General features: G+C 46.1%; 1 protein-coding gene across 4 annotated transcripts in view; it reads right to left on the reverse strand.

Annotated features, from left to right (window-relative positions):
- The window catches only part of MET (MET proto-oncogene, receptor tyrosine kinase), a 137,169-nt gene extending 127,923 nt beyond the window's left edge, over positions 1 to 9,246 (reverse strand). Inside the window, exon 1 of one of the 4 annotated variants that reach the window (XM_039337005.1) lies at positions 7,967 to 9,246. The gene's annotated coding sequence lies outside the window, so the exon portion shown is untranslated. Of the gene's footprint in view, positions 1 to 5,982; positions 6,284 to 7,966 lie in introns of those variants that run through there. The other 3 variants (XM_039337008.1, XM_039337006.1, XM_039337007.1) reach the window with 3 other exon arrangements.
- Between the last annotated feature and the right edge of the window lie 359 nt (positions 9,247 to 9,605).

A 9,605-nucleotide genomic window follows, 5' to 3' on the forward strand; every position in this document is an offset into this window, starting at 1 on the left:
CTAACACCGTACTTAGTTGAAAATAAACAGAAACAAAAGGTGATCTCCCATGTGGCAAAGAGGTCCACAAGACGGTTCATCCCTTACAGTCGCCGGCAGCCCTTTCGGGCAGGGACAGCAACAGAGTCGGCACAACCGTACTGACCAGTCGCTCCCAAACAGGAGCGTTCACTGGACAGGACAGGTTATAGAGACAGGTCCAGGTACCAGCCACAACCCAAAAATTCCTTTTGTGGCTGAGGGGGTCGGTCCTTCCGCCGAGGCAAATGACTCGGAGGGAAATCCCCCCACTGGCGGCAGGCTCACTCACTTTACTCGCCAGTGGGAAAACACGACCACAGACTCCTGGGTGTTGCGTACCATAAGGGAAGGCCTGTCCCTGGAGTTCAAATCCGTTCCTTTCAATCACTTTGTGTCTTGCCCAGCCATGAGAAACCCAGTAAAGAGGGGACTCATGGAGGACGCTATTCAGCATCTTCTAGCCATCAAGGCAATAGAGGAGGTTCCCCCAAGCCAGGCAGGGCAGGGATACTACTCAATCCTATTTGTAGTCCCAAAGTCTTCGGGGGGATGGAGGGCAATCCTCAATCTCAAGGGATTGAATCTTCACCTTCATTACAAACGGTTCAAAATGCAAACATTGCACTCCATCCTAACCAGTATCAGATGGGGAGATTTATTAACATCCATAGATCTGAAGGAGGCATATCTCCACATCCCTATTCTCCCAACTCATCACAGGTAATTAAGATTCTGCTGTCTCAACCGCCATTTTCAGTACAGAGCCCTTCCTTTCGGCCTCTCTTCAGCCCCCAGGGTCTTCACCAAAATCCTGGCAGTGTTGGCGGCTCACTTGCGGCTGGTCCCAGTCAGGGTCCAATGCTACCTGGACGATATCCTGATCCAGTCCCCGTCAGTCTCAGCCGCCCATTCGGATTTGACCCTCACTATACAGACTCTTCAGGCCCATGGCTTCCTGATCAACTTCAAAAAGAGCCAGATGAATCCATCTACCCGTCTGCTTCACCTGGGAGCAGTAATAGACACGGAATCATGTCATGTGTACCTGTCAGAGGAGAGATGCAGGAGCATCAGGGACTTGGCTCGCAAGGTACGCAGGGACAGAACCGTGGCATTAGCCACGCTTTCTCAGCTCCTGGGCAAACAGATCTCATGTATAGCAATCGTGCTGTGGGCTCGGCTACATACCCGGGAGCTTCAGTGGTTTCTTCTCCCATACCAAAGACAGCATACCAGTACGTCCAACAGACGGGTTCGGGTTCCCCGTCAAGTATGGTTTTCCCTTGGCTGGTGGACTTCATCGGCCGTCAGCAAAGGGACCCTGTTCAAAGAACCCAACCGCCTTCAGGTGACCACGGACGCCAGTCTCTTCGGCTGGGGGGCTCACCTCCAATCCCGCATAGCTCAGGGTCGGTGGTCGCAAGCAGATCTCAAACACAACATAAATTGGTTGGAGCTCAGAGTGATTTATCTAGCTCTTCAAAAATTCCACACAGAAGTCAGGGGACAGCATGTACTGATTCAAACAGACAACGTGGCTGCAAAGGCCCACGTGAACCGGCAGGGGGGCACACGATTGAAATCTCTCATGACAGAAGCCCGAGCATTGGGCACCTGGGCAGAGAAACACCTGCTGTCCATCAGAGCCGAACACATTTCAGGGGAGGCAAATCGACAGGCAGATTTCCTCAGCAGGTCGACAATAGATCATTCGGAGTGGATGCTTCATCCAGATATCTTCAGGGAGATATCAGTCAAATTCGGCAGTCCGATCATGGACCTGTTTGCCACCCCGGAGAACACTCAGCTTCCCAGATTCCTTTCCCGGTTCCCTTCTCGGGGAGCAGAGGGAACGGATGCGCTTCGCAGCAGGTGGCCACAAGGCCTATTGTATGCCTTCCCCCCATTGCCTCTATTCCTGCAGCAATCAGGAAGCTCCTGGAGGAACAAGCGGAGGTGATCTTCATCGCCCCTTACTGGCCCAGGAGACCATGGTTCGCGGATCTGGTGAGTCTTTCATTTTCAGCTCCATGGAGGATTCCCGACAGCCAAATAAGGCTGATACAGGGAGATCTACAACATCCAGATCCACAATGGCTTCAACTGACCGCCTGGCACTTGAACGCTGCGCCCTAACCAGGGAATCTTACTCAGCGGAGGTGATTGCTATGATACAGGCGGCCAGGAGACCGGCAACGAACCGGTTTTATGACCATACGTGGAAGTATTTCGGTCAATGGTGTGATAAGAAACATGTAAGTCTATCACAGGTGACGATTCCCAGGGTCCTGGAATATTTAATGGAGGGCGTCAACAAGGGGATGGCACTTTGCACAGACAGTTAGCAGCCCTGTCCTCAATTTTGTCATGGGACTCCTCGAGCTCCTTATCAAGACATCCAGCCATTCGGGCTTTTCTTAAAGGGGTCTCGAATACCAGACCGCCTGTTATTCACAGGTATCCCTCCTGGAACCTACCCCGAGTGCTTCAAGCTCTAACATCTTCTCCTTTTGAACCACTCAAAATGTGCTCATTACGACATTTGTCATTCAAGGTCTCCTTTCTCATTGCCATTACCTCGGCCAGGCGCATTTCAGAGTTAGCGGCCTTGTCGGTTAGAAAAGACCTATGCACATTCCACAAGGATAGGGTAGTTCTCAGGCTTGACCCTTCATTTATTCCAAAGGTTAACATGGTTTTCCATAGGGCACAGGAGATTATCCTCCCAAATTTTTGCCCTCACCCGTCACATGAATTGGAACAACGCTGGCACACTTTGGACGTAAGGAGGGCCTTGCGATGTTATATCAAGCGCACTAAGCCCTTCCGTAAGTCAGAAACCCTATTTGTGTCCTTTCAGCCTTCGTCTATGGGGCAAAAGGTTTCAGCTTCCACCATAGGGAGGTGGATAAGGGCCTGTATTTCAAGCGCTTATGTTTCCCTGGCCTTACCAGTTCCTCCTCATGTGACGGCTCACTCTACCCACAGTGCTGCTACAACTGCGGCGTGGGCAACACAGGCATCCATTGAGGACATATGCAGGGCGGCGACATGGTCGTCGCCATCTCCATTCATTAGACATTACCGTTTAGACAAGTTTGCTTCGGCTGAGGCCGCCTTTGGTAGACGTATCCTACAACAAGTAGTCACACCATCTGGGGGCCCGGCCCCTACTGACTCCCACCCTTAGGGACTCGAGAAGCTTTGGTACGTCCCATTGGTGGATTCTTCTTAATCATGCTGGAGAAGGAGCATTGGCTTACCTGAACGCCTTTTCTCAGCATGATGAAGAAGAATCCACGCCCTCCCTAAGTAGAAGTCAGTCAGGTCCGGGTGGGATGGTTGTTCTGTTAGTTGTCGTTACTACCTGCTTGAGAGTCATCACGTCGTACTGTTGTCAATGGCTTCGCCCATCGATGAAAACTGGGGAGGTCCCCAGATAATGAGGAGGCGTGACAACTTGACAACTTGGTCTGATTGGGCAGTAGGACTAAGATAACCCATTGGTGGATTCTTCTTCATCATGCTGAGAAAAGGCGTTCAGGTAAGCCAACGCTCCTTTTACTGACAGAATGCAATTCATTTTTGATATTAGCCATAGTCATAGGGTATAATTGTGCAAGGCAATCTTCCCTAGCCTGCTGTTCCCTAAATCAGAAGAATGCAACTTCTTTCACACCATGATCATCTTTACTGGTGTGTGGAGGAGACACTCCCCCCCCCCAAAAAAAACCTGGTTTTGCATTAGGAGTTATGGAAGTTTGGACTTATGGATATCTATTTTTTTCCAAAATCTTTATTGATGTTTTCCCCCTACCAGTACTCTTCAGCTTATGACCACAATTGGGACTAGAAGTTGTTGCAGTTGTAAACTGAGTCAGAACCAATTTTATGTCAATTTTTACAGAGGTCATTAAGCAAATCACATAGTTGTTAAGCAAATCCCACTTCCCGGTGGACAGTTGTTGCCAGAAATTGACAAAAAGTGTCATAAATCACAATCATGTCATTGCAGGACATTGCCAGTTGCCAAGCACCTGTCTCACCTTGTGGTCGTGTAACTGTAGAGATGGTATGACAGTCATTAAGTGCAAGTACAGGTCATAAATCACTTTTTGCAAGACCATTGTAACTTTGAACCATTGTTAAATGAACAGTCATAAGTTGAGGATTACACATATAGTATATTCTTCTCAGGATTAGCTATTCAAAAATAAAAAATAAACTTTCCATTGGAGTCACTCATTCACCATACAGTAATACAAACCAAGAAATACAGGGAACACATTTTTTATGGCTACCAAATGGAATATTTCATTCTGATTTCAACATTTCTTAATGTCAATTTAACAGGGAGACACTAATCAAATATATCTAATGAAATACATTACAATATTACAAAGTCTGCATGCAAAATTCAAAATTCTGATGATCAACTAAAGTGCTACATAGTTTGAAGTCTAGCTATCTCTGAGATGGCCTGTTTCAAATGGTAGATTGCCCAAGGCATGCAGGCATAGACACTGGCTAAGAGTTCCCATTCCTTGCAAGGTGCTCCCCTGTTATGGGATGTCTCATACCAGGTATAAAAATTCTATCCCCAGTATTGTAAAACTGAGGAAGCTTTTTTAAAAATAGCATTTTTAACATGCATTTGGAGACTGAAATGAGAATGAATATAGGTAGCTCATGTGTGATGAATTTTTATCATTTGATGACATCTTGTACTACAGTTTTATGATATTATTATATTTAAGTATATTTATTTTAGATATACTGATAACTTTGGGTAATTTTTGGATTATTGTATTATATCTTTGTAGGTTGTTGCTTAGACTTAGAAACAAGTGGTTAAAATAACATGAAAGCACTCATAATAAATCATAAAGCATGAACCAAATAATTAATATGTTAGCATCAGAAAATAGTAATTTAGCTCATATTCTCTGGACATTTGTGAACCACTGGATCCTATTCAGAATTACCAATATTTGTTAATGAAATTGACTTACTTGTGCTATCCACCCTTTAAGTCTCAGCAGTACTGTATAATTCTAACAGTTCTAAGAACAGCTTCCTCAAAAGGTGACCCTCCAATGGGTTACAACTGGAATTGTGAACCTTCCCAATCAGTAACTGGAGTGCATAGGTTATGAAAGCGCAATCTGGAGGCCCTGATTTCAGGAAAACTGAAATGAATTTTCCAAACAAAGCTGAAAGGTCCTATTACTTAGCAGACAAACTTTTCAAATAAACTTGGAATTCAATAGTTATCATAGATTTTCACTATTCAGACTGAATGTGCTGTGAATCAGGTAATTCAAAACATAATATTGTGTTAAATTAAGACCAAGGGGCACTTCCATTGCAGAAGCAGTTTGTGCTCAAGAAAATGTAATCATGTAATACCATTTCCATTAGTGCCCCAAATTAATAGAACTCCTGCCATCCTTAGCCAATGCAGAAAATGGCAATCTAGTACAACTGGGGGGCATGAAGTTAAGGAAGATTAGAATCAGTTCTAATATATTATGACATTGTTACTTGCCATTTTATCATATGCATTCCTACATTTTTGGGTAAACTTTTTATTTAATCATCAAGTTTGCTACCATAACTTGCTAAAATATGTTTTTCTGGAACTTAAATTCCACTGACTACACCAATCCTAATTCTTTTGCAGACTTTCATGGTGGTAAATTATTGAACTGCATTTCATAGCTCTCCTATTAGCAAATCAGGTAAGATATTCTCCAAGTTTTATCAAACTGGCATAAAAACCAGATGTCCCAGAAGTGTTGAAAATTTGAAGCCCCTCTCCTTAAAAAAAAAAGGGGGGGGTGGTTTCAATCCCAACCATTCCTGATTCTGCACCTACCAGATTAGCAGCAGGACCAACGTGCACACACCGCTTTTCTTAACTATTAATTTCTAAGAACCGCGAGAAGACACAAGCGATACCTTATCAGGAAATTCTGGCAGCCAGGCAAGCTCACCTACAAAGCGCCCGAAGAAATCATCCTCTCCGGTCAAGGTTGCCTAAAATGGTCTGTATTGAAGGGACTATCCCCTTCTGCCAACCTCTACAATCTTCGCATGGTTTTTTGGCCGCTACTGCTGCAACCACTGCTACTAGCAAGCTGACTCAGACTGCCAGCCGCCGAAGTTCTTTACAAGCAACCCGCGTTTTCAAGCTTCCTCCTACCGCTTCTACCCTTTTTGTTCCCTCCTCTACAGTCATTCCTGAATCATCCAGGATCCTATTTCAATAAAAAAAGAGGTTTATCTACTTCCGTATTCTTTTCTCCGAGCTTTACACGCTCTGTCCCTCCCACCCCAGTCTGTCTCTGGAAAACAGATAGGATCCGTTGGAAATATTCTCCCTCGCGCCAATTCAATCATAAAGAATCAAAGCACCGCCTCGTATTTAAGCTAGCAGGCAGGCCATCCACCTCTCCTAAGTAAGTCCACGATCCAGTGCGGAATAGTTCAGAATTACTATCTTCAGCCCCTGCGATCGCCAGAAACAAGAATAGGTGGTATTCTCCATATCAGTTCTTAAATTGGGAGTAATTAAACAAGGTAATTTGGGCATATCCTGGCGATAGTGGAGCAATTTGTAATTGCTTGGTTTTGAGTCCAGGATCCAGTTGGATCCCGCGTGTAAAACAGCAAAGTACATCCGGGATGGGGGAAGCAGGGGTTATGACATTATTCGAGACCAGGAAAATGGGTAACTGGGTCAGTTGAAGAATCACTGCTCTATATTCTCAAGAAGCGATTTTTTAATGCACCATTTGCTACACGATCGATCCTCATTTTACCCTCCAGGATTCCCCTCTCCAGCTTTATCGACTCCTGCTAAATCCAGGCCTCCTCACGTGTAGAGCAGAGCGCCTCGAATCTCAGTGCGCATGCGTGCATGTTTTCCTTCACCCTAGGCAAAAGGTAAGGTGTGTTCCTGGAAAAGAACGTCGCCCAGATCTGCGAAGCTCTCTTCTGATTTAGAAGCTCCACCTCTTAAAAACTGGCAGCTTACTCAATAGAGGGGAAAACCACTTTGCACCCGCTTATAGACCGTCTCCTTTTTATGTTATTACCACTTCCCATGTTCCGGGAAGGATCCCTGGCAAATAACAAAAAAAAAAGCACGTTTAGGGCTGAGTCCTGCTGCGTCCAGGCACATCTCCAAAAGCAGCAGCACCACCGCCAAAAAAAATCCAGCCGCTCATTTCCTCAACAACCATCAGCCACGCATCATCAAGCACTCATCCAAATCAACAGCAACGATCGTTCAAAATGAAATTCCTCTACCTCACTAAAATTCACTAAATGACTTGATGGCTGGATTCGCAGGACACCTTAACTAGGTAACTCCTACTTGCATTAACGAACAATGTCATATCGTTAAATAGGTTAAATAGACGAGTAACTGATAGGTATTTCGTGCGAGCATAATCACTGTTTAATTTCTGGTGCTAAAATATTTTATGCATTTAATAACGAGTCTATCAAACGCAACATTAAGAATCAGCATTCCCAAACAAGTCACGCCCCCGATAATAGGTTGTACACTTGAACCCAATATCGTAAGCAGGAATGAAGTCAGCACATGCTCAGGGGCACTCCCCTTTCCTATCATTACCTCAAACCACCTGCAATCGAAAGAGGGGGGAGGGAATAAAGGTTAAACGTCCATCAAGCACTCTTTCAAAAGCAACCCACTACAGTACTACAAAAACTAGCCGGTTTACAGAGATGAGCTCAGGACTACGGTCCAACTAGTCACGTCTACCCAGGAGATACTTCTGCAGAAGGTAGCACAGGATCGGGCAGTTCAAAGCTCCCCAGCTAATGGCTGGTGCATTGCAGCGGCCGCTTTGTGCCTGGATCCCTTTTCTCTCCGTAGCGTAAGCAGCCCGCGGGGATCTTTAGCATGACATACCTTCCCTGCTGAAGGCGAGGGCACAGCTGTTCAGCGGCCGGATCCTTAGCATCTGGCTTCCTCGTTCACTGTCCCACCAACGGCCCGGGCTGCGGGAGCCACACGCTTCTCCTTTCCCTTCTGTAACTTAACCACCTGGTGGGAGGACGCCGAGACGCCCCCGGCGCCGCCTGCGAGGGAGCCTCTCGCACTGGCTGTGACAGGGCTTAGGCGAGTTTCTCTCCCGCTCTTGTGGCGGCTCCCAGCGGCTCGCAGCTCTTGCGGCGGCTCCGAAGGCTTTGAGCCCCTCCCTTCCCGTCCGATCCTCCTGACCTGCTTGTGACTCACTAGGACACGAGTGGAGTTTTGTGTGTGTGGTGTGCGTCGGGTGCGGGAACGCTGGCAAACGAACGCGTCTTTCTGTTCGTGGGGGCCAACTACAACAGACGGAGAATCCACTCTACCCCTTCCCCCTTCGTCGCCAAAAGCAACAGAGGCGCCAAGGGTCTCTTCCCGTTCCCGCCAATATTGCCCCACTTTTCCTCTTCTCTTCCCACGCACGCAGCCGACTTCAGGTGATTTCCTCCTGCTGCCAGGGAAGGAAGAGTCTTTGGAGGCAGCGCGGGAGCGAAAACGCTCGGCTGAGTGGAAGAAGAAAAGCTTATACTTTCCCAGGAGTTACAGAGCGCAGAGACAAAGGCGCAGAAGGAAAAGAGCTTCGTTTAGCTATTGTTAGCCAACCCTCCATTGTCCTGAGGGAGGCGGCCGGCGACTAACTACACGGATTACTAAGCAACTGAAAGAAATGCTTCTTCGCTCAAGTGACAGATTTCTTATGGCAGAGGGAAGGCAGTTTCCCTTCAGGAAGTTGGATTTCACTGCTCTTTGTGTAGCTGTATGGATACCTGTAGAGAAGATTTGGTCAACAAGACTTAAAGTTGATATTACTTCTCTCTTCTGTGACTTTAAAGGACAAATAATAGCTGCAGCCCCCACCCCCATCATAAAAGATAAGGGACATGGCACTGGCTGAGCTTCCCGTGTTAATGTGTGGCAACTAAATTTGTGGTGAGGATCTGAAAAACTAGCAAGAAGTTGCAGCATAAGTTTTCATGGAGGAATGCTTCATCAAAATAATGGTTGCAGATTTCTGCAACATGGTCCCTTCCAGCTGTTTTGGACTTAAACCCTCATTTCTCATCATGGGGCTTTTTGTTGACTCAAGTTTATCGCTGTTGAATTCAAATATATTTAGATAGTAGCACACTGGGAAAGGCTGCTGCAGTTCATGAAAACCAATGGAACAATAAATCCATTCAAAATGCCATCAGTGCTCTCTGTTGTCATATTTGTGCCTCAGTGCCTGAAACTTAACACTCCACACCAGACATCATCTGAGTCTTACATTTTTTAAGATTACCTTTTTCTAGAGGACTTGACAGCCTATTCTGCATAGAGCAGTGGTTCTCAACCTGTGGGTCGCGACCCCATTTGAGATCCAATAACCATTTCACAGGGGTCGCCAAACAACGCAGTTTGCCATTTTTTCCCCCTTTTCCTTAGCTGTGCTATTCCCTCTTATTCTATTGGCTTTTGAAAGCCAATAGAATAGACTCTATTCAAGAGACTCTATTCTATTGGCGTTCGAAAGCCAATAGGA

The sequence above is a fragment of the Crotalus tigris genome, unplaced genomic scaffold (genome assembly GCF_016545835.1).
Source record: "Crotalus tigris isolate CLP2741 ecotype Arizona unplaced genomic scaffold, ASM1654583v1 scf7180000017667.1391209, whole genome shotgun sequence".
Lineage (NCBI taxonomy): Eukaryota > Metazoa > Chordata > Lepidosauria > Squamata > Viperidae > Crotalus > Crotalus tigris.